Source organism: Aythya ferina, assembly GCF_964211825.1.
Source record: "Aythya ferina genome assembly, chromosome: 9".
Classification (NCBI taxonomy): Eukaryota; Metazoa; Chordata; class Aves; order Anseriformes; family Anatidae; genus Aythya; species Aythya ferina.
In genome coordinates this window covers 5,742,430-5,768,524 of record NC_140305.1, presented here as the reverse complement: position 1 = coordinate 5,768,524, position 26,095 = coordinate 5,742,430, and the positions used below count along the sequence as shown (strand labels likewise).

Sequence of the window (26,095 nt, the reverse complement as noted above, 5' to 3'; positions counted from 1 at the left end):
ACATGGAATTAACAGTACTTCAGAGCTTTGCTCCAACTTGCAACTGGCAAGCATACCAACCTCTCAAAAGTTTAGTTCTGAACTAATTTAAATAAGGTAATTAGTAGTACTTGAATGGTGACTGTCACCCACTAAGCAGTGATGCATTGAGATTCAACGCTTATGTCAAGAGCTTCACATGGATTCTGCAGACTCTATTCTATTCAGAAGGATGGCGTGAAGTTGTTTAAACAAGATCCTGTAAGACACCTTCTTCATACTGCGGATAAGATCTGGAAGCAGGTTTGCTTGGCAGAGTCTTGCACCAAGTGAAAGTTGTTTAGCTTGTCAGCATCAGGGAACCTTAGTGCAATAAGTCAGAGCTGTTTCAACAAGTGATCGCAATAGAGCTTTTGAATTTATTTCCATATAGCAAGGAAGCGCCCATAGCTTCAAGGCATATAACATACTAGACCTGGTCAAACAAGAGCACTTGACAGCAGATCCAAGCTAAGGAGCTTAGTTGGGATCAACGCACCATTAGAGCTGACTATACACATTCAAAAAAAATTACATAAAGTGATATGTATCTAAGGTCACTGTTAGAGCCAGAAAGTAGTGCCAAAACATTCTTGCAGGCTTCTCCCTTCCTTGGCTTGCCCTCATTCACGGACAGAGAGCCCAGGCTGAGACAGGGCTCAGTGCAAGCTTTCACTGGCTTACCCCTCTCTGACGACTGAACAGGTCATGTTGCAGAGTCATTTATATTTAGAGGAACAGGTGGGCAGCCCCACTCCAAATTTAATCAAGTTAACACTTTATACTTCTTCATGGCTTTCATAATTTTGATTAGCTTAGTGTTGCAAACTAAGGGATGGGCTACTGCAGCCTGTTAAGTTACAGAGATCATTTCTCTACAAACAACTGAGTTTTCTTCTTTCCAGGAAGGTTGTTGGTTTTGTTTTTTTTTAATGTGCAATTTCAAATACACATGATTTTTCTTACTCCCAACACAGATGTTTATCAGTGAAGAATTCTCCAAACTCAGGATAAAATAGACCTTAGTATGACAGAGACAAGAGAGTAACGTTATTTTCATATGCAGAGTTGTGTCCCCAGACTGAACACTGGCAGTTTCCCACTTTCCACCAGAAATCCAAAAAGGAATTCACTATCAACATCCTTACTCAATTTCAGTCCCTACAAGTCTATGGACACCATGTCCTCCATCAGAGATCTTGCCAAAGTGAAAGAACCACCCCTAGGTTTCCAGCTCTTTCTATCTGTAGATGTGGCCTGGGGATCACCCCCATAGCACACAAAGAGTTACCCCAGCATTCCTCAGCAACAGGCAGGCCACCGGTCTGGCAGAGGCCAAGGACCTTCACACCCCTGGGCTGCCACCAAGACACCTTTCACTAGCAGAGCTCCCCAGACCCATACATTTTTCTAAGAGGTCTGGAGCCAGACAGCACAACAGAGAGGTGCCAGACATACTCATCTCACCTGAGTGTGGCAGCTTAGTCCAGGTCCTGGTTTCTGGTAGCACAGTCCAACACTAGATGTAAATATTTACCTGATTGCTCTAGTTATTGGTACAGATAAATACAGACAAAAAAAAAATGAAGCTAGAACAGCCTTTTCCTACTAAAACTCACTAGCTAGACATCTTACAAAGATGGCCTCCCTATGGTACACCAGTATTTCTTTCTTTCCATATTTGAGCAATATCTCTATAGGAAGCAGAACTACACCCTATGCTAACTTTCCAGACTCAGGATCTTTTTAAGGACACCATCTCATGTTCACTGTAAGTTGCTTATAAGGGTATCTAAGGCACATATGCCCTGCAGAAACTCCAAAGCCTAAATGGAAGCTAGCATTTTCCCTCTTCATTTTTAAATGAGAGATGTGATAATCCTTAAGTGTTGATAGAAAATTGCAGGTGACAGTCTCCATTTTGTCTCATTAGATTCTGATAATCTAAAATAGCATATTGGTAGCATGTTCACAGAGCGACCTGATGAGGGGGCAGCACTTCCCACAGCCCTGATTTCAAGTAGGGTTAATGTCAGCAATGTAAAGGATAATTAATCTTATCTGTCAGTGCAGCTGCTTCACATAATTTTACCCTAATAGTGATATCACATATCTCTGCCAAGTTAAAGGAGTAGAAACAGAATACTCCATTCAGATGTACTTTGCCAGTGATCACTTCCACCCTCACTAGAGCAAATCTTCAAATTCATAGATTTAGAACTCTCTGGCTTAGATATCTAATATCTATAAAACTTTCTAGTATAAAATTTTATATTTATATATGTATACACACATGCATATATATATATAAAAGGCAAACTCTTTACTAAAATCTCTGGAAAAGCAGTACAAAAACACAGCATTAAGACACAGACTTCAGTATAAGATTTCCAGTTAAAACAGCAGTTTCTAGAACACAAAATCCAAGACAAGCCACCAAAGTAGTACCAAAGTAAGGCACAGCCCAGCCAAGCCAAGGAGCTTTTTTTTGTTCCTGTGAATTTACCAATTTTATTTGGAATTCACTCTCTGGTAGAGGGAGCCTCATCTGGCCCTTTTAATAAAGGAAGTGGCCTTTGGAAACCAGGATGGAGAACCTGTTTCCATCTGAAGTTTTTGCAGAAGATTTTTAAAGGAACACCCACATGGCATCTAGCTTGTTCATACACTCAGTGAGACAGGGCCTTTGGAAGCCTCCTACTCTTCTAGAGTACAGAGCTAGAAAATAACGTAGTCAGTAAAACTGATTTTTAGCATGAAAAAGAGCATGCTCTAACTGCTCCCACCATTCCAAAGGAGCAAAAGTTGCTCCTCTATAAACAGCTCCATAAGATGTAAATGGCACTCATCTTCCCTTTTACCATACAGGCACTTATTGGTTAAGAGAAAGCTGTAACAAAAAGTAACAAGCTTCAAAAAGCCTTTGAAAAATAAACTTTATAGGCCATCCCCAGAGAAGCCTGAAGCTGCAGGATCACTGATGACTGCTGCTGTTGCTGTCCTTTTTGCAGGAAGGCAGATACTGAAGAGCCCAATCCCCATGTTCTCTGGGCCACCCATGGAGCCAACTGCGTTTCACTTGGCAGCACAGTTGCTTTCTGTTGTATAATTTTGCAAAATACTGTTGCTCAAGTGATAAAATTAACCCTCTAAGGATGCAGAGTACAAAGAAATAGCTTTGATGGATCCAGAGATGAGAAAGAGGGGAGGAGAGGTTAATGAGTTGTAGCTGCAGTAGCTCTGTACAGAAAGAGAGAAGTAGAAGAGAAAGCAAGAAATGACCATCAAGGAGCCAGAAATAGAGCAGCATGGAAAACTCTATTACCTACTGGGTGGCCTGGATCCAAGTTCATGAAAAGCTGCAGTCAATCAGCTTTTGACAGAGGCACTTAATGTTACTCAGCTAAGTTGCAGATTCATAAGCAAAATGAGCTTACTGAGAAAGTGACAAACTCAAACTTGGAAGATCTATTAAGAACAATTCTGAGAAACATTTTCAGGGAAGATCATGTTCAAAGTTACAACACAGGGCATTGTTCCTGCAGAATTTTACCCTGAGCCCATGAAGAATGATGCTGACATCAACAATCCTTCTCATAGGTATACACGGGTGATGATGGATCCAGGTCCCTGTGCAAACCTGAGTGATGTTCCCAACATGAGATTACTTCCACAGTTGAATATAAATACTGCCAAAATTCTTGCAAGTTCTACCAAATTATTTTGCTGAAAATGAAGTTTTCATAGCCAAAGAGCACAAGATTAGCTAATACGTAGAAGTAAAAAGGGCCCGAGTGCCTCCATAGTTTCAGAAGTTTAATATGCACGAATGTTAAAAAAAAAAAGACCACGTATGTGCAGGTATATGTCTGTCACTGAGAGTGGGAGGTAACACAAACAGGAAGTTTGAACTGATGAGGAAAGCTGCCAGATATGCAAGAGAGACCAATTAAATGCTTGTAGTAATGCTACTGTGAAATGCCAGACTCAGGACAGGAAACTGAAAAAGTTGTTAAGGAAATACCTGTGCATGTCATTTGGCCTTTTAGAAGTAACTCACAACAGTAAAATCTGTTAAGTATATCCAAGGGTGCATTAAGATGACAGATTTTTTTCCCCCTTGATTTCCAAGAACATTTTAAGAATTCTAGCTTAAGCTAGCAAGTATCTGGGGTGAAGCTAATACTCCTATGGTTATTTTCTGTGCTAGTTGAGGTCCAGCTATTGTCAAAGCTATCAGTTTTTACATTAGGAATCCATTTTTTCCTCCTTAAACAAATGCCAATAGTTTTAACAATTTTCAGGCCAGAAGGGAATGGGATCTTTCTATACAACAAAGACTGCATTTGTCTAAGACATCGACCCTCATCATTTCTATAAAAAAAAGTGAACAAGTTTTCAGAAGTCTTCTAGAAAAATGTTCTAGGTTGAAACCTCTAACACAGATTCACCTACTGGGATTTGTAGATGTTCTGAGTGCTGCACAGATGAATGACCTTGACTTTCACCAGTTATCATAAGGGACGAAGACCAACAGCCCCTTCATGTGACTGGGGACTTGATCTAATATAGGAGTACACAGACACAAGATACGAGAGGTGCACAAATATGAATGATAAAGGCTTGTTTTGCCCAGCTCTTGGGGTATATGTAGGAGGACACATGTTATGCCATACACAGATTGGCCTCCAGAACTCTCAGACCAGGAGACTCTCAGGAGTTATGAAAACCAGCTATTGAATAAGTGAGCATCGTAGCCACTATCCCTTCAAATAAGATGATCTCATTTTTCAAGGGCACAATTTTAGAAGGGGTGAAGATGTTTTATCTGCAGGCACATTGTTCTGTATTCATTCTGTGAGATTCAATGGATGCTTCTAAAAATCAGTCTCTTCACTTCTGAGAAATACATAGCTGCTGTTTTGCATTTTGCTAATAGAGATGGCTCTCAAAGCAATATTATACCACCTGGTAAATATTGATCATAGCACCTTTGTGCAGCTGCCGGCACATTACAATTAAAGAAATAAAGCACAGAAAGCCCTCAAACAGGAAATCCACACAGGAGTAGCACACTGACACAGGGTACCCTAAATCCTCATCTAGTTCCTAAACATTGGATTCTGCATTTCCTGAGCTCTTACATGAAGTGGGAAATTTCATACACATTTTTCAGTTGTTTTTTTTTTTTTGTTTGTTTGTTTGTTTTTAATTTCACTGTTAACTTCACAGATATCAAGAATACTTTACTACCCTTTTGTACATAGAGTAATAGATTTCTAGGGCAGATGTGCAAAGTAAAAAATCATTTTCCTCAAAATGACAGATTGGGAATTCTCCCCAGCAATACAAATATTGCATTGTTCATCTCCTAAAACACAACACCTAAGTGAAATAAACAAGAGCAAAATTACATGATCACGAAAAAACACAAGTCAAATGGTTATCAGAAGCCACCATGAGAACAAAAGCATTATGAAAATTTTGTTGATCAAAATGATTTTGGTAGAATATTTTTGCTTGTCAATATTATACCAATAGAATACTTGTGTCTGCTTTTGTAACTGGCAGCTTTTAACTCTAGGGCAGTAGAAAGATGACTTCCATTTTGAGTTATTACAAAAGGTAGCAATACTTCAAGCAGTTGAGATTTAGTATTGTTCATACTAGAAAAACAGGAATATTACATATGAAATTGATGATCACTGATAATAGATACCATTCACAACATAGTTTAAAAGAACAGGAAAGAGAAAGAAGGGAATATGCAATATGACTGAGGAAACAAAGGCTGCACATGAAATAGAAAGCCATCTCACAAAGGAAATTCACTTGGCCAGACTTGCTGGAATAGAGAGTAACAAATTACTTGAAAACAGCATATGATCTACCCACGTCACCTTATTTGTGAAACAGAAGCCACAAAAATATGAGAATCGCAGATGAATCAAATGCAGTTATATTATAAACACTTCATTTTAGCAGAGCCAGGCACAGATGTCTGGAGACACAACAGAAAAATGAAGCTAGTAAACAGTAGAGACAAAAAAATCCAAATATGTTATGTTCATCCTTTGTTAACAAGGATTCTAGACCCAACAAGACCTAATATTGCTAAGACAGCTCTAGATATCTAGAAAGATGTGTCATGGAGATTCATGGTGAACTATTTCAACTGTTTTTCAGATGAAAGATTTAGTTTGACTGGAGAAGAGACCAGCAATGAAGGGGATTAAAAGATCGTCTGCCCTTTCTTTCATCTGTGACAAAGGAATAGGTAGCTTTACTGACCGTGTACACTAGGAAATATTGCTCTCCTACACAGGCAACAATAGAAAAAGTTTTCAGTTTCTCCCTTATTCTACCTACATAAGAAAACATTGTGAATAGAGTTTCAATCTCACCTTCAGTTCCAATCTAACTTGAATACTGTCAACCACAGACTTTCTGGTCTTTCTGGTAAGCCGTGAATCTTTATTCTCACTACTCACTGAATAACGTTTTTTTAAATAAAAGCTGAGACTGCTGCCTTTAGAGAACATAGACTCTTCCCATGGTCTTGCTCAAAAGGTTGCCAGATTACCAGGTCCAGAAACCTCTTTACTTCTTCTTTCAGAAGAATAATTCCCAGCACATGGCAGAAATATTTTAATATTCTTAGAAGAACCTGAATTGACTAGGGTTTTATTGTTTTGTTTTTAAGCTAATAACATATTGGTGAATAATATGAGATAAACATCATACAAGATGTTGATAACTGAAATGGTACATAAACTTTGTAGTGGGGCCTCAGGAGCTGCATACCATACCTTACATATTCCTGAAAGTATTTACTTCATAAGGTGAAAATCACCTTAGCAGTACACTGCAAAGCAGATGGAAATGTGCTAATAAGTTTGTTTTGATATGCAGTAAATGACTATGGCCTTATGAAAGTCATGCCTTTTTTGCTGCCCTTTTAATAAGATTAGACCTTAACGTCCTATGAAAGGAATTGCTACTTGTCCACAGAATGAGCACTGTCATCACATCACAAGGTGTAAAAAGAGAGAAAGGACCATAGCATTTCAAAGAGTCTTCCTAGTGCCCGGGTAATGGTGTCCTCTGAGTGCCCACTGAACAATTACTGTGGTACTGGTGTCTAAGATGTTCCCAACAGGGACAGAAGTTACTCTGCCAGTTCACTTTACCTACCAGAGAGTCAACTTGCAGGAAGTAGTTGCATTATAACTGATGGAAGACTGGATATTCCCTTCGGAGATGTGTGAGATTTTTAATTTTATATTAGGAAAACTAGCACCATGGGTAGAGCATAGATTTGCAAAATATAAAATTCTGGCTGCAGTTCAGAGCATCTCCCTTACTCAGCAAAGCATTTATTCCTAAGGTCAACTTTCAGCATGCTCAACATGCTTCACTGAACACAGCAGAGCTCCTGCAGAAGTGACAAAAAATAAAAGCAAGCACAAAAAAAAAGAAGCATTACTACTACACAGATTGTTTTTGAACTCCTCGCTCAGTCCAACATTTAAAATTAGAAATTTCTCTGGTAACTTTTCTAAAACCATCCAGGTAAATTCTGAAGTTAGTTCATTGGAGAAAAGGTCTCAATGATACATGGGCATAGGATTCCCCATGAGTGGACACTCATTCACTTATACATGCTTAAATGCAGTCAGGCATTAGACAAATGAGAAAATCCTTCATGAAAGCTAGCAGTTGTATTTCAGAGAAATTCAACAAATTTGGTGTATCAGAGCAGTGCTACAGAAATATTAGAGCTGACCATCTCGATCCTCTTGACTGTAAGATTTTTCACATACATCTGGTAAGCTTTCTACTTCTTCTGTAATGGGATGTTGATAAATAGGTATATTTTCTAGTGGAATAAAATGCCAGACATTAAGGCTATGAAAGAAGTACAGTAGGTAATAGATACTGTTTCAAAAATCCTGAAACAAAATATTGCTTAAAACTGTTTATTGTGTACAGTAAAATATATGCAACTCTAATAGCATCTCCTTTTCCTTAGCTCATAGGATATAAACACTGAAATTACAGTGCTACAAGGTTTTCCCCGCTTAGAACAACCTATTAGGTCAGCAGTTACACTACCTCCCTTTAACTGCATTAATACCATCTGAGAGCCAGGCAATGCTAAAACTAATACCAAAGCGTGCAGAAAGAGAGGAACTGCTACATTCCATGGTCTGGATCAGAAGCCACTAGCCACCTTTCAAAACACAATGGAAGTTCTTAAACAAAACCTCCAAATTGAAGTGCGGCCCCAAAATATCTGAAGACTTCTCCTGTAGCTCTTGCAAGGTAAAACTTTTCAGAGTTCTAGATACTTACAGACAGCAGATTGGAAGGAAAAAATTATCTTCCTGGGCTGCAAATTGGCCAGCAGTCATTCAGGTATGTTAGCCTAGTGCTGAACACCTGCTAAGATAACTTCCAGGATTTGTCAATTAGACACTCTGGTAAACTAACATACTTCTAGGCTTGTAACCGGGTCAATTCAAGCCTGAATCTCCCTCCAAATGACCATGTACGTTTGTACTTTGTTGTAAGATGGAGTTCCACTGTATAAAGATAGCAGAATTGAGCTGTAAGGTACAGGATCCTAACAGCATTTTAATGTCAATTCTCCTCAGAATTGACAACGTCTTACTCAAGAGTCTACTTTAACTTACACAGATGGAAAACCTATGGAAAAGGTTTTCCTCACAGGAAAACTAACACATCTATTCTGGTACAGTATGAGACAAAGAAGAGTTTACTGTAGCTGCTTAGCACTTCATTTCAAGTGGCACAAACTTTTATTGACAAACCACTCAATATTCAACTCAGAACCAAGTCTCGACCCAAAAATAGGTGGGAGCTACAGGGCAAGCACTTCCTTCTCTTATGAACCAATATTTTCCATCAAGAAAAATATGATAAGCTTTTCAAATATGCCAGCAGAAACTCTAGAAATCATCCTGTGTCGTGTCTGTTGAATGTTTGTGGTTTTGTTTTTTTTCAAATGGGTTGATGTTAGATTGCTTTTTTCCCTTTAGCTGAGTAGTAGTCTTTAAAAGGTATTATTTCCAAAACTGAAGTCTCACTTGTGACCAAACAATACATCTGATGCTGCAATTTGAATATCAAATTTTATAGCTTGCAGGCACTTGACAATCACTAACTTATAGTTTTGTCAGCCCAAAGAACTCCCTCCTCCCCCCCCCCTTTAAAAAACTGATGAGGATGCCCTAAAAATAAAGCATTCCTATGTTTAGATAAAACCTATTTTTGATTCCTACATCCTTTGTTAGGATGCAGAATGAGATTCTGGTGCTTTCTCACGTGCAGGAGTAGATCTGGGGCACACCTGACATTTCCACAGCTCACTCAATCTCAGGTACAGAAACTGAACTTCAGTAACTCAGACTTTAATTCCTTCTATGTGAATATAGACCAAAATATGCTTCACATGTTAAGCAAATGATTTCTAACAACATGATTTGTTATTATAATGCATTACTTCCACTAAGAAAAACAGTCCTCAGTAAGCCACTAATTGAGTGCCCTTTTTAAGGCAAAAGGGCTTCTCACCTGCTTCAGGTTGCTTTAGATCACTGTTCTGTCACAGAATATAGCACCTACTCCAGATGGAAGTTTAACAAGGAGCTATAACTCAGACACCTCCTACTTATCTATAAAAACCCTTGTGATACGACAGGGTTTATCTGGTTGCCTCTCCTACCAGTTGTTCCAGTTGAGAGGAGACCAGTTGTCTCCTCTCCTATCAGTTGTTCCTACCTGAGGGAATTACTGCCCACAAGCTGGTATTCTAGTGCTCTTAACCTCCATGGTGATCTCCAGTAGATCAGGAGCACCCAATTTTTCCTGCAGATTCCCAAAGAATCTATATGCTTGGATGCATTTAGAAAAGTCTCTAACACAGCTGTAAAGTAACTAGTGCCTCAGTGAAGGTTTTCCATGCCTGCCAATTTCCATCACCATCTCTGATGTCCATTCCCTTAAGCACCCAGAAATTAAACTAAGGACATTTCTATTGAGACTGAAGTACTGTGTCACAAAAGCAACTAAGATTTCAAGATTCATGAAAAACTTCAGTACAAGTTTAGTCTTGACTTAATTGCAGGACTCCTTCACAGTTGCTACAATATTCATTATCTTAAATAGGTAAAGCATGTCTCAGATGCAAAAGCCAGAGAAAAACCTAGAGGAATTCACCCCATTACCACATATAGTTTCCTATCTTTTACATGCCTTTCATCTCCACCTGTACTACATGAATTCCTTTTAAGAACACTTCTTATATTAATGAAGATGCTCATTGAGTGACATTGTAGTCCTTGTGCACCTAAACTACATCTAGTTCACACCTGAACAGCCCAGATAGTTTGTCAGCTACACTGATGTGGATGTTTGTGGATGAGATGGTTTCTTCTGCATCACTACTGTTATAGCTGTAGACTGTTGGACAGCTGGCAATAAAACAAAAATCAGCTACTGATTCAAGAATAATCTTAAGATTTATGCATTCACAACAATCTACTGTTTTACATGTATTACGTGTATTTGAGTTGCGAAAGTTTGCTCTGCATGAAACAAGCCTTTATATGCTAAAAATGCAAGAATCGCCATGCCTTTTTTTTTGTTTGTTTGTTTAAAACAGAGAAGGCCAAGATAGGTTTACAAAGTTTCACATCTGTAAAAGTTATCTTTCTGTCAGACAGGACTGAGAAAGAATAATTTTTAATGCCAAATTTTCTATAGTAGTGTAAATATCTGAGTTCCTAAAACAATGAAATATAATACTATACTCTGTCCAACACTACTGAAAACAAGCCTGTGTATATTTTTTTAAATCCTATGCAAGTACAAAAAAGATAAAACTGTGCTTTGCTTACTTTAAGTAGTGCAGTGACATACATAAAACATCAACTATCACTTGCTCAGTCCAGAGAGGAATCTTTTTGATATGTAACAAATAGGTAACTTTTTCAAGTCTAAGAACACCTCCAACTGATAAAGAAGAAATAGAAGGCTGGCCAGCTCCACATTGTCCAGAACTAATATTTTCAGCACAAGGCAATACTGACTACTTTGTTACATTATTCCCTGTAGACTGTATTTGGGCTTCGAAAGAAATGTTTAATGCACTTCAAGTTTTTTGTAACATGTCTTCAAAATTACTTCACCATAAAGTAACATCTGCATCTGTTTCATTAATGGTCCACCTTGAAAAACATAGCTGTTCCTTCAGTGCTCAGCATTTATGTTTGTCCACTACTATCAGGTGATATATATCTGTTTAACAAATAACTTGTCCTGGTTTCGGTTAGGACAGAGTTAATTTTCCTCCTAGTAGCTGTTAGGGTGCTATGTTTTGGCTTAGGATGAGAAGAGTGCTGATAACATGCTGATGTTTCAGGTGTTGCAGAGCAGTGACTTCCATGACACTATCATCGGAAAGTATTCCTATAGTTACGAATTGTTTTGAGAGCTCTCAGAGAAGCAAAATAAAAAGAAGCAGCAGCAAGTGCATATAATTTGTTATTATGCAAAAAATCAGTCTGACATAACATCTCATTTTCTTTGTATAAAACAATAACAAGCCCAAAGGAACTATGCTGATTTATATCAGCTGAGGATCTTCCCTAGTACCTGAAAGTCAACATCACCACTATGGCCAGTAGTCTACTATACTCAAGAAACAGTTAAACCCATGATTGTTCCTCCGCTGTAGCACACAAACATTAGATATTAGCCTCCAACAGTGGAATCATATCATATTTGTTCTGTAAACTGAACCAAATACCTATGACATCTGTGAGGAAAAAGAAGCCAAAGGTTTGCACAAAGCAGCGAAGTAAAAACCATTTTGGATGACTACGTTTTTCATCTAGCAATAGTAAAGGAAATCATGCACATGAAGATTCAACTGTTCTGAGAAATTGTACCAAAACTGAATGTATTCCTTGTCCTTTCCTGGAAGCTTGTCACAAAAAAACAGAATAAATTCATAAATTTCAGAAGAAACAGAAGAAAAGCATCTCACATCTGTAAAAAAGAAATGCTTCATGAGAAAATAAAGAGGGGATGTTTCCCCAGATGCTTGAGGTTTTTTCTAAGTACAATAGAATATACTTGAGACATTTCTTAAATAACTTTTTTTTCTGATTTACTCCAAGCCTTTATCTAAAAGAAAAAAAACTTGAACAAATAGCATACATCAAATAAACAATCAAAGCTAATACTGTCAGCAAGAAGTTTGCAAGATCAACCTAAAGCTACTCCAAACACTATCCCAAAAGTTGTCTACAAGCAATGTGGAATACCACATCTCATATGATGAATCTAAGCTTAATACCTTTGTCATTCTGTCTGTGATGATTAAACAGAGTAGGAGTAGAAATGGAATCAATATAAAACTTTATGTAGCATTTTTTTAAGCCAACTTTTTACTTAAGGAATTATTTACCTTTGATGTAAGGTAGAAAACAGTTTATATTTTAACCCAGGGCACAGACTAGGTTCTGTGTAAATGTTTCCAAAAGCAGCTCCTCTAAAGCCACAGCATTCATTTTTCTTCTCCTCCAGTGCCTATATGCTGACAGATGGAATGACGTGCTTTGGGTCGGGAGGCTTTCCCACCATGCAGAACAAGTCAATTTACATTCTCATCAAGATCTAGCAGCTTATGTTTGAGTTTCCTTTATTATATTGGTAAAGTATCCCACTTCTGAAAACACAAAGTTACCCTGTTAAAGCAAACATGAGCTTTCTCTCATTGTTCTTCATAAGGCTCTATGCTAGGCTGTCCTAACCGGAAAACTCTGATTTACTTAATCTGAAGTGCAGCTTGTTTGATGTTGCATAAATCCCCACCTAAGTACGTAAAGTGCGCTCAAGTGCAATTCATCCACCTCAGGTGCCATATTCACCCTTCATTTATGAACGTGTAATGCTACAGAGAAGGGGACTGTACAAGCACAAGGAGGGCAGTTTTCTATAGGTACAGAGAATATTCAAACTGTTAGAGTGGCTACACAAATACCAAACAAAAAAAAGCAAGTAACAAGTTTGTGTCATAAAAAACTACCACTGAATTTGTGCATGAAAGTACAAAACAGAACAAAATATTCCTTACTCAAAAAAGTGTGCTCATGAATACACACAAAATACTCCAATGAGGTAGTAAATACTGGAAGTTATAAGGTGAACTTAGAAAAAGTTAATTAGACAGAGCATTAGCTAGTTATTTCAGAAAATCGAGTCATTAACAGGATTTCATGAGGGAAAAGGGGCATCCCAGCATGTGGGGAGTTGTGAGTGTGCCAGGGCAGAGAGGAAAAGAAATGGGACATACTCAACAAGCAATATTATAAGCACAGAATTTGGTTCAAGATACGAACTGCTGAAGAGTTACAATACAGTTCTACACTTTTAACATATATTTTTAATATCAAAGATGTTAATCCTGTAAGAACACTGATCAACTCAGAAAATCTAAAAAACAAGGAAGCTTGTTATATGGAAATTAGAGGGAAAACGTGAATTGGTAAATGGCTGCCAAAATCCCAGAAGCTACAGGTGGCATGGATTATTAATTTATTCTGGGCTTCTAATAGGACATACAAACATTGTGTTCCTACAGAGAAACATACAGGTGTTCTCACACCAATAATGAAGACTAAATCTCCTGGTAACTTCATTACACAGCACAGAATTCAGAATAAATATCACACTACAACAATTTTTAAAAATGATTTAAAACCACCTTATTAGCAAAATTGAACAGGTTCTTAGAAGAGATCTCTTTAAAAATTGAAATTCTGCCCACAGAATACAGAAAACAATCCACATCCCACAAGCTACATGGAGGGCCACAATGTTTTGAGGAACTACGTACATTAAAGCAGAAAACTTACAAGTGGTTTGATGATTATTATTTTTTTGGTCCCTCTGGTCCCCCCAGACATTATAAGCAGGAATTCTCCCCAAACACTTGTCAAGGTCATCAAATGATCACTGTGAAAAAAGAGTATTTAAGACAACAATGAAGCAGGAAAAAAAAGGCTGTGTATTGATGCTCACTGCAAAAGCCTTTGGGATATTTTCATGTAAGACAAAAGTTCTGCCTAACATCGCTGATACCACATTAAGCACAAAATCTACTTAGAGCCACTGAGTCAATATATTTTTAAATATTTATTAAAATATGACTGTAGCCTAAGGAAATATACCTGATATTATTAACTATGACACATTGATAACTCCATGCTTTTATCATAGCATACCCCATGTTGGAAGGGACCCAGAAGGTTGATCACCAAGTCAAGTTCCCAGCTCCACACAGGAGCACCCAAAACTCCAGCAGCTGGGTGCTGTGACCACTGCCTTGAAGAGCCATTTCAGTGCCTGACCACGCTCTGGGTGCAGAACCTTTCCCTAACCCCCAGCCTGACCCTCCCCTGTCCCAGCTCCATGCCATTCCCTTGGGTCCTGTCACTGTCCCCAGAGAGCAGAGCTCAGCACCTGCCCCTCCACTCCCCTTGTGAAGGAGCTGCAGGCCATCATGATGCCTCCCCTCAGCCTGCTCTGGGCTGAGCAAACCCAGGGACCTCAGCTGCTCCTCGTACATGTTGCCTTCCAGACCCTTCACCATGTTTGTTGCCCTACCATGTTGCTTGCTTTTATCATGTTGCTAAGCGCAAGTTGTATAGGCCAACAGATACACTAAATAACCAAGCCTATTTCCAGTTTACTTTTGCCACAAACACTGTTGTAGCTACCTAAATTTCTGTATTAAAGACATTAAAAATTCTAGTTAAAAGTTGGATTATTAGAGCTTGGTCCTGTTTTACCAGTGGAATCAGTGCAACACTTCGCTTTCACTTCAAGGCAACCAGACCACTCCCAGTGCTCTTCCACAGTAAGTTTTGAAGAGAACAGTAAAGCCAAGAAGAATTAATGCAGAACTTGCAGATGAAATGGTCAATCAGGCTGACAAGGAAGGAGGTGAGCAATACAGCCTGAGAAACCAGATCTCAGACATAACAGGGGTCAGTTCTTCCAGTTAAGTCTTCAGAGCCATCCATGCACCCCATAGAAAGAAGAGTGCACAAGTCCACCCATCCTTTCCTGCACCATCCCCTCCTCCCAAGCCTGCAGGAGCCAGAGCCCTCACAGGCAGGGACACCACACCTGAAAACTTCCCCAGGGCTTCAGAAGTGCAGCTGTGTACTAACTGCCCAGCAGGAAATACAAGTTTCGATAAAGCAAAGAAACGGGGAAGATTCAACTATGGGCAAAAAGAAATGTGAGCACATACGAGAGTGCTCCTGTATAAGTCAGCCGAGATGATTTATGGTGCAGCCCAGAGCACTAGCACAAGACCTGCACTCCACAAAGCCAGAAGCGGATGGCCATCGAACAGTCAGACTGCTCCCCATGAATCACAATTACAGAAACACCTGTGATAAATGGCTAAAACTCGCAGTACTCAATAACCTTTAACTCCTTTCATTATTTTTTTCTTTTTAAATTTGTGTGTAAATGCATACACACTTGTTTGCAAGAAAACTTGCCTGAAGATAGTTGCTCAAAGTTTCTTTGCTTTCTCTACAGGAAAAGTGACTTTCCTTTCATCTGTCAGCAGATGTTTATTTCCTTTTCACATTCTAATGCATCACATTATTTACTGTGGCAAGATTAGCTATGTAAAAAGACCCATTCTCATTTACATGTACTAGACCTGCAGACTCTATGGTTGAGTCATCCTTATGGTTTGAGGGGCAGAAAGAGGAGAAACTTCCATTCTCCGCATTCTCAATCTTACAGTTTAAGGACACTCAAGTTAGCAATACATTCATCTCTTACCACCCCAGCCAAATTTCAGATGTTACATTGTCTTAGCAACCCTGTAAAAACAATGTCAATTCTACACGAGATAGAAAGCGGAGGCAAGCACTGGATGTGCTCTGTGGTAACTCCAGCAGTGCTACTGGATGACTAGCTGTATAGCAAAGTTTTAGCAGTCCAGTTTGCTGTGCAGCCGCATGTTCTGCCTGAATCTAACACAGAATGCTCCTGAGCATTAATGCACCTATGCTACCTACCTTCAAGAACTTCCTATTTAGGATAAAAGCTTTGATGGGACTGATGGAAGCAGTGAAATAACAGAGGAAGCAGCAAACGTACAAGTTCCACACCGGCCATAGATATGCCCATCCTCATCATCTCAGCTGACTCCATATGACCTTCCAATTGTTGGCCCCACAGTTCTGAGCAAATCCAAGGTTTCATTTCCCTCTGCTCGTAATTCTGTCTTCAGAAGAACTCAAGTCCAGAGCCAAGCCTCACCGGACACCACCATGTTTTCCTGTGGCACTCCGTATGCCTGATGCTCTGAGGCAGATACAACAGGCAGCCAGCAATACCTGACTCTTTGATTGTGCCTGTGCGGACAGTTGGCTGACCAAGCTGACTCACAGTACAAACAAAGTTCATGAACTCCTGCATATCTTTCATCAAACCTGGCTTTTATATCTCATGTCTGTAGCAAAATCAGATGTGCGAATTTTACACTTCCTGGTATCCACAAGAACTAGCACAGACTGATTATCTGCTTCCCAATTAACTGCACAAAACATTTGAGTATCAGGTCTTCATATAAAAGTATTATCACAGAATCACAGAATTTTCTAGGTTGGAAGAGACCTCAAGGTCATCGAGTCCAACCTCCAACCTAACGCTAACAGCCCTCCACTAAACCATATCCCTAAGCTCTACATCTAAACGTCTTTTGAAGACTTCCAGGGATGGTGACTCCACCACTTCCCTGGGCAGCCTGTTCCAATGCCTCACAACCCTTTCAGTAAAGAAGTTCTTCCTAACATCTAACCTAAAACTCCCCTGGCTCAACTTAAGCCCATTCCCCCTCGTCCTGTCACCAGGCACGTGGGAGAACAGGCCAACCCCCACCTCGCTACAGCCTCCCTTGAGGTACCTAAAAAGAGCGATAAGGTCGCCCCTGAGCCTCCTCTTCTCCAGGCTGAACAAGCCCAGCTCCCTCAGCCGCTCCTCGTAGGACTTGTTCTCCAGGCCCCTCACCAGCTTCGTCGCCCTTCTCTGCACCCGCTCAAGCACCTCCATGTCCTTCTTGTAGCGAGGGGCCCAAAACTGAACACAGTACTCGAGGTGCGGCCTCACCAGAGCTGAGTACAGGGGGACGATCACCTCCCTAGCCCTGCTGGTCACGCTGTTCCTGATACAAGCCAGGATGCTCTTGGCCTTCTTGGCCACCTGAGCACACTGCTGGCTCATATTCAGCTGACTATCCACCATCACTCCCAGGTCCTTCTCTGCCTGGCAGCTCTCCAACCATTCCTCTCCCAGCCTGTAGCTCTGCTTGGGGTTATTGCGCCCCAGGTGCAGGACCCGGCACTTGGCCTTGTTAAACTTCATGCAGTTGACCTCAGCCCATCGGTGCAGCCTATCCAGATCCTCCTGCAGAGCTTTCCTACCCTCAAGCAGATCGACACACGCACCTAACTTGGTGTCATCTGCGAACTTACTGAGGGTGCACTCGATGCCCTCGTCCAGATCATCGATGAAGATATTAAAGAGGACTGGCCCCAGCACCGAGCCCTGGGGGACGCCACTAGTGACTGGCCTCCAACTGGACTTGGCTCCATTCACCACGACTCTTTGGGCCCGGCTATCCAGCCAGTTTCTAACCCAACGAAGCGTGCGCCAGTCCAAGCCAAGAGCAGCCAGTTTCTTGAGGAGAATGCTGTGGGAGACGGTGTCAAAAGCCTTGCTGAAGTCAAGGTAGACCACATCCACAGTCAAGGTAGACCACATCCACAGACATCATCTAACATTCATCTAGAAAATTCCTGTAAGAGCCTTTTACTAAGTGACTGCACAGAAACAAGCTACAAATACTTAAAAGATGACACAAAACCAACAGCTTTTACAGGCACATTTTTTCCCCACAACTGGTGTCATTGTAAAAAGCCTGATATAACTTATGTTCTGCAATATCCATGCCTCTACACCTCCTTAACCCTTCAGCTAGGCATCTCACCCCTTCCCAGATGTCTTCTTATCTCTTTTGATTCCTTTTAGCTTCAAGCTTTTTACACCACCTGGCTCTGGCTCCATCTTCCAAGGCATCAAGAGCATCATTTGCCTCACTTGGTACTCACTCAGTATAGCAACAGAAGCGGGTGCCTTGCACCACTTACTGCCACGGTTCAACCAATGGCTAGGCTATGGCTGTTCTGTAAGCACATTTTTTAAAAACTGTATTTTGATAAATCTATTTTGAAGCACAAATTAATAACTTTTTGAACTACTCTGTGCAAAGAAGTGAACCTTTCACTGAGAGATCAGAACTTTCCTAGCAGCAGTGTTTGCAACTCACTTGTCTCAACTCAGACTTTTACTAGGTTGAGTCTCTCACTGAGAATGTTACATCTTTGCTGAATTTGGGCAAGAAAGCATTCTGCCTACCTGCCCAAAATAACATCTAGCCTGTAATTAAAGGTAGCAGTTCACAGTTCTAGCTGACCACCAAATGTATGCTGATCACTTACATGGAAGTTAGCTCCGCCCCTTAAAAAATAGATCTAAGCACAATACTATATTAGTAACTACGATATGTGAATTGCCATCCTGAATTACTTCGAAGGTCCATCAAGCACAGTATCAGCAGACACCAGTATCAGACATTTAAGGAGGCAATCCCTATGGGGGCAATTATAGACTAATTTACCCATCAGGGAAATTCCTTTTTAAACTCCATCAATTATCCCCCTGAGGCACAGGGATTTATATATCTTATGCTTTTAATCCTTTCTAACATAACTCTAGATTATCTTATTACATTCACTTTTAACCCTTTTTCAAGTTCTCATCTCGTTTCACTATTACAATTTTAAATTATACGTCTGTCTCCAAATATGTGTAGATAAACGACAAAAAATTCTAAATGGAAAACTATTAATGGGAATTGCACACAAAGCACGTGTCATGGAAAATGCAGCAAGACTTATCACTGAGACAACTATGATGAACGTTCAACTTAATGTGTTCCAGAAAACCTCTTTGGGTCAGATAAAAGCTGCATCTAGAAAAAGCAAAATTAAGCATCAAACCTCACAAAGGCAGTCTTTGGTATTTTCACGAATACCAGTAAGCCTATTTTTGAGGGTGTTTTTTCCTGTTACAGTACCCAGTATATGATCCAGCTTCTCAGAGTCACAGAAGTTAGTCTGTCAGACCCACAATTCAGCGATTTCATGGGGAGTAAGAGAGGAGACTGCTGTGAAATTCAGCAAGAGACCCTGCGTTCACATGGAAAGCAGAGAAACATCTTTGGCATCCCCCTGCAGCGGCCCCTTGACAGGAAGGCTATACACAGCTGAAGTTTCCTGCTCACTGCAGAGCTGCTGGGAGTAGATTGAGGTAAGGAGGCATGGGAATCAGCTGACCGTATTAACAGGCACTTTCCTGGTTAGCCTTAGGAGCTGAATGAGAAAGATTTATAAAAACAAGGCAGAGGTCCTGCCTGCTCTGTGCCTGTAAGAGGACATAGGTCACATAATGGGATTTAGCAAGAAAAACTGCATGCTCACCAGGACTTAACAGCTGACCAAACTTAGTTCTGGAAAACTGTTACATTCAAATCCCAAGAAGAACCTGAAATAGTGATATAATACAACATACACTTTAAAATATGTATATTTTTGTTGTTGTTTTTTGTGTGTTTGTTTTTGTAGCTTAGACAGTACATCATCTTTCCAAAGACAGAAACGGCTCTGAAATAACATTAAACAGTTACCAACTTTTTCTCTGGGTATATAAAGCTATCGGGGGGCACGGGGAGAGTTCTGGCAACAGTATCAACACTCCAAGAAGAAAGCTCAGCTCCCCTCTGACCTCTGCAACTGCCAAGTTTTTCAAGTGTTTCCTCCTACTTTCACCCAGGGAACTTGATGGATGCACTGCTACCATTCCTAGGGGCCATTCACATCTTCCGATCTGCCAGCTCCATACAGGGCCGTTCCCTCCTCTGCTGTGCATTAACATAAAAGAAAAAAGCAGCCTCTCCCGCATCCCAACCTCAACCAACCTGTACGGGCATCTCTTGACAGGCAGGCACAGCAGATACAGGCCATGAAAAAGAGCTGCTTATCTCTCCTCTGTCTTCTGACTGTGAATCACTTGCTGTAAATAACTTATTCATAGCATCTGCCAGGGACAGAGATCAGGTAGACTCCCTCCCCCCCCTCCCCTTCTTGTCCACAGTTCTTAGAGGCCAAACATAAAACCTCACATAAAATGCCTGCCTAACACAGCCCACAATAAAAACGTGTGTGAATAATCAATGTCATGGCTCAGGAGATGAAGAGCCAGAAGTATTTCACATCAGTCCCAAAAGCGAACTTACACTAAGTTTTACATAAGGTGAAAACATTTGTTTCTAGTCAAGAAAACCCTTTCTCTACAGCAACATTTCCTTTTGTTTGTTTGCTGAGTTTTGTTTGTATTTTTTCACTTGTTTTTGTGGGGAAGGTGGGCAGGGGGTTCAGGGACACATAAGGGATTTTATATTTAATACAAGATGAACTGATTTCACCAAACAGCATTTTGTCAGTGGTTGGAATGACCACAGGGGTGACAAAATTCAAGTTCATGTTCCCATGCTCAGCCAGACAGAAGGAATCTGAACTGAGGTCTCCTATATCACACCCCATAAAACATCCAGGAGTCTACAAACTTTAAGAATAGGAAGGAAGCACCCGCACACCTCACCCTAGCTCTGTGACAACATTCTTTTCTTCAACTGAAACCACTTCCTAGGATAAAATAATCTAAGGATAACTTCAGGTGAACCAATGCTGGATTTTTTGCTCAATAAAGCATTCATCAGAAAAAAAAAAAGTTACCCCAGCATGAAACTAGAGCTGTAATTCTATAAACCTGATAAGCACAGCTCTGGAAACCCATTAGGGGAGTAACAAAATTTTCCATGGTTTAGAGCTTCTAGACCAGAACAGGCCATACCAAGTGCGATGTTGGGACAGCACAGAGGAGCATACTAGAGAGCTCCTCACACAACAGACCATCCCCCCCATATGAGGTAAAAAGCTTGCCCCTGCTCATCCATGCCTGGTGAGCTATTCAGTGAACAGACAAAAGGAGCAGGGCAGCGCTACCTCCATACTACCACCCCACTCCTGAGCGGGAGCACCGGGAGGTGGGTGATGCACAACGGGTGCCAGCAGAAGCAAGATAATGGCTACCTGAAATGCCACAGGTAAATCCATATACAAACGATGTTTTGTTGATTGCAAACCCAATCCTATTCAGGTCAAAAAGCATTTTACATGCAGCAGACTTCAATGTCTGACTACATTCTACTTATTTAAAACAGCTTCTGCCAGTCATGGAGGAATTAAAAGGAAGGCATCTGCTGGCACTCTGGTACTCATTCTCTCTGAAGCAGCAAGAATATTATTTGAGTGTTATCATTGGCAACATTTCAAATTCATTCACTGCCAGATTTTTAAAAATGCCATGTATAATTAAATATCTCCCTTCCATGGCCACCACATCAGACACAGAGGGGGAGCAGTGCAGCCAGATTTCAGTCCCTGAACAAGGGGTCACTGGAAGGCACAGTTCACTAAACCTGCTTTTTGAATAATCAGGATAAACCTAAACATTATTCCTTTTCTTACCTTTCAGAGTTCACTTCAGTCTCTCCACTCATCATCTGGTATTATTCAGACTCGCTCATTGCAGGCGTATTAATGCTTGATCAATGCATGTTCCGTAAGGTTTTAATTTTAATAGCATGATATGCACAGTATCTTAAGTTCTACCTTATAGCTCTTGTGGCTGTTATAAAAAGAATTTTCATCTCATTTGCTTTTGAAATGCAAAATACTTTTTCAGCTTCTTCCATAAAATTGTTTCAGTGCACTTGAAATTTTCATTATATTTTTGAAGGATTCCTCTAGTTAAATTTTAATTGAATTTTCATAGCGTATTCTTTACCTTATACTTTAGTTATACATACAACTTCAACAAACTTTTCTTCTTATAGTTCCTTGTTCATGTTTTTAATTCTCTCAAAGCCACTTACATGTTTGCCAAAATTTAATACTAATTGGCAAATGAGATTATAAACTGGTTAATTTAAAACAGAAGTTCTAACTGAATTTCTGTGAGCAACCAAAAAGAAAGAGGGGCATTAGGTTTTGATTGTAAATCACTGCAGGAATGCTTTAAGAAGTTTGCGGTACTGCCCCTACTCCTATCATCTCACAACATTGTAAGCCACCTTAACTCCCCTGAGCCCCAGTGAACTGAGCAGCAGGTGAGAGTCTCCACCACAGCAGGATTCTCTACAGTGGTTTAATCGAAATCCAAGAACAAACCACAATGAATGTGATCAGCTCTGAATAACAAATGTTTTGGCCTGATATTTTAAGGGAAGTCCATGAGATACATGGCCTCTGACATACAGAAAGCATCAGGTGGGCCAAGGCAGACTGTTGCTTTATTACTGGCAAGAAGGCAGAGGTGCAGGAACCATTACAAAAGCAAACAGATTTCTGTTCTGCTCTAAGTATGTCACAAAATGCAATGTTGTGGACTGATGACATGTCAGCAATAATGTTAAACAAAGCCATCTGAAATGTTGAAACAATGTTTAAGAATTACATTTATGACAAATCATTGCGCTTAAAAACACTGAATAGAATCAAGGCACTGCTGTGCCAGCCTGCCATTGCCCAAAAATATCAGTAGAGAATTCATACACAGAACTGCACAAAGCCTAAACAAGAGGCAGGATTTCCCAAACAGAAAGCAGCAACTTAGATGTAGAGAGGGCTGCACTGCAGCTGAGATGCCAGGTACCTATGCACTGAATCATGTAACTATCTACATTCCCCAAGAAAAATTTTGTGCTAGTGCCATGAGTCCAAGACTTCTGTTTTAGTTCACAGTGTGGGTATGCAGCAAGCTGATTAAAGCAAGCAGTGAGCAGCAGTGCCGATCTCCTCTCAGCCACAGCAATTTCCCATTCCATTGTCTGCTTCTGGAACAGCAAAGACAGAAAAGCCTTCTTCATTTCCAATATGGCATAGCAGTTACAAGCAGGGTTGCCCCACAGATAGCTGATACAAAAGTATACCTTTTTTCGACTAAGGCACAAATCAACATAACTTATTGATCCCACACATTAGTGCATGTAGGGAATCAAACCAGGTGAGAACAGACCAATGCCAGAAGAGCCACATGCTTCCTCACGCATTGCACCTCAGGCTCCTGTCACAGTAGCTTTTCTTCCTTTTCCACACTTCTCACACCCATCTCCACCAAAACCAGTGCAATCTGTCTTTATCCAAAGGAATGGATCCAGCTTAAAGTGGACACGTAAAGATATTACAAAAATGGACAGATTGTATTAATATTTCCTACATAACTGGAAAGTCCTTTTAAAGCCTCTTTTAAATTCCTCCTTTCATGCAACTGAAAAGTCATCCTTAACACAAGTAGTTGAACATGCTAGTCACACCCTGGACTGATGATGATTCATTGCACATATAACACCTGGGCAGAGAAGAATTAGCAGCAACACCATCAAAAACCTGTATGCTTGTATTTCCCTTCCTCTTTAGGAAAGCTGCTGAGAGCATCAGGAAGAGTGAAGACTCCAGGTTACCTGCTCCTACTCCAGCTTCAAGGCTTAGCATAAGCATATGGCTAAGTAAATCAACTGTCTTTAATAGCCCAGAAACTTGAACAAAGCACTGCATTGATCTCACAAATAACTAAATATACTGTGAACCACTTAAGTGAAAACACACAAGCTTGAGAGTTCAAGCCATTGCAAAGGTGAATTCTCAATTTCCTGGAGGAAAAAAAAAAATCTCAGCTACAGGGCAGCTGGATGGCCTAATTACAGCTGTATAAGCACTCATTTCAGACCAGACTTCCAGCTCTCACATGCTACTGTGAAACCATCAGCACTTTCAGGTGAAAAGCTGAAGCCCACTGCCTCCAGTATGCCAGGTCATTCAAAATGAATGAAGCACAACTGTCTTTCCATCAATTTGCAGAAAGGTGGGTTCACAAATCTAATCTTTCCCTGCAGACCCATAGCAAAAGAAGCATAACCATTTCTGTGATGGACAAATAGAAGAATTAATAAGATTATTAATAAGATTTAGCAGGCAGCCACAAAATGGGCAATGTGTTACGGTTGCCTGTCTCTGTCAAATTAAAAGACAAGACTTATGTTTCAAGTGTCACAACTTAGTTAGAAAAAGAAGTTAGTCAGTAAGCACGAAAAGAAATTCCAACATACTCTTCTTACCTTTCCCACTTTTGTATCCTTTGCACACTAAGGTAGGCAAAATAAGATTCATCACAATAACAAAAAAATTGCCCCACAGCAACTTAGGTAAAAAAATCAGAATAAAAATCAAAAGATAGCCCTCCCCTCTGCCTCATTTTCTAAATCCTAATGTGAAGCTAAAATGAGTCTGCATTGCCCATTTCCCTCCTCTATCCCTTCCTGCAAGAAGGGTTACCCAGGGAACCCCCCTGCTTCACTGACAGGCAGGTCTCCATTACAGTGTAAATCCCTGGTGACTTCACAGCAGATGTACCAGTGGAAAATTAATGCAAACAAAAGGATCTCACATTCATTCCAACTTCCAGTTTCACACAAACCAGTAACATTGCTAGTATTAAAAACAGGGGAAAAAAAGTTACTACAGACTCTTCGGCACATGAAATCAATACACCAAAGTTCGTGAGTAGTAACAACTTGTGTCTTTCCCCAGCCTCACCTTAATTAACAGAGGACAAAGGATGAGTGGCTACAGAGAGGGCCAGATTCAGAGTTTTTCCCAAAGAGCTGCCCACCTCTGAGTGCAATTACCTTCCTCCACAATCAGTTTGTGATATGTTTTATATCAAGTTGGTTTTGTGTGTTCCCCCCCTCATTTTTATTTTGTTTCAAGTACGGGGTATATTTAAGTGCAAGTACCTAGATCAGCAAACTCTACTATTTCCCCATAAACACATCAGGCTACCTATGAGGGCACGGAAGTGACACAGACTTGTGCAAAGGACATTCTGGGAGTGAGGCACCTTGAGAATTCCACTGACACCCAGCTCTGAAACATCAAAAGATCTGCATGCAGTGCATATGGTGTCTGCACTGGAACAGGCTCCCCAGATAAGTGGCCACAGCACCGAGCCTGCCAGAGTTAAGAAGCGTTTGGACGATGCTCTCAGACATATGGTCTGACTTTTGGGTGGTCCAGTGTTGAGCAAGCCAGGAGCTGGACTTGATGATCCTTGTGGGTCCCTTCCAACTCAGGATATTCTTTGGTTCCGCACAGGGCAAGTGCCACTCATGCTCATAGACATATGCTTGTGAAGGACCAGACTACAAGATGATAGATATACTTAGTTTCCTTTTAAGCAAATCTATGAAATTATACATAGGGTAGGCGTGGTCTTTTCACACTCGAATATTTGGTACACTCTTCCCTATTCTATCACCAAGTCTGAGTGCATGCTTTGTGTTTCTTTAATTATTTTTTTTTTAATTGGAATTGCCTGAGCTTTTCCAGCAGTTGGACTGCATGCAAATCAAAACAGATTTTTTGTTTGTTTAAAAACAAAGTCTAACTCTCATGGCCAGAGAATTAGCAGTCTCCAGACTCCGGCATACCATAAAGTCTCAAAGACCAGAAAACCCATCAAAACCTTCAATTTTTATTTTTTTTTTTTGCGCAAGTCATATGATTTTAAATACAGTTTACTTACACTGCTGGGCAACACAGAATGCTGTAGCAGAGTCAAAAATCTATTTAAAAAAATATCACCAGTCATGAATGTTTACAGAGGAACTGGCAATCCACGTGCAGTACTTTTCTATGAAAGTGGTAATTTAACATATCTGTGCATGTGCATCAATTCACCTGCTTGTTTTCAATCGGCATTGGTCATTCTTCTGTTA

At 40.3% G+C, this 26,095-nt stretch overlaps 1 long non-coding RNA gene across 2 annotated transcripts in view; it reads right to left on the bottom strand.

The window, feature by feature from the left end:
* The window catches only part of LOC311441082, a 79,836-nt gene that overhangs the window by 39,624 nt on the left and 14,117 nt on the right, over nt 1-26,095 (bottom strand). The window contains exon 3 of one of the 2 annotated variants that reach the window (XR_014695787.1): nt 13,965-14,064. The exons of the other annotated variant lie outside the window; for it this stretch is intronic. This is a non-coding gene — a long non-coding RNA (uncharacterized lncRNA). The remainder of the gene's footprint in view (nt 1-13,964; nt 14,065-26,095) is intronic. 2 annotated transcript variants of the gene reach the window in all.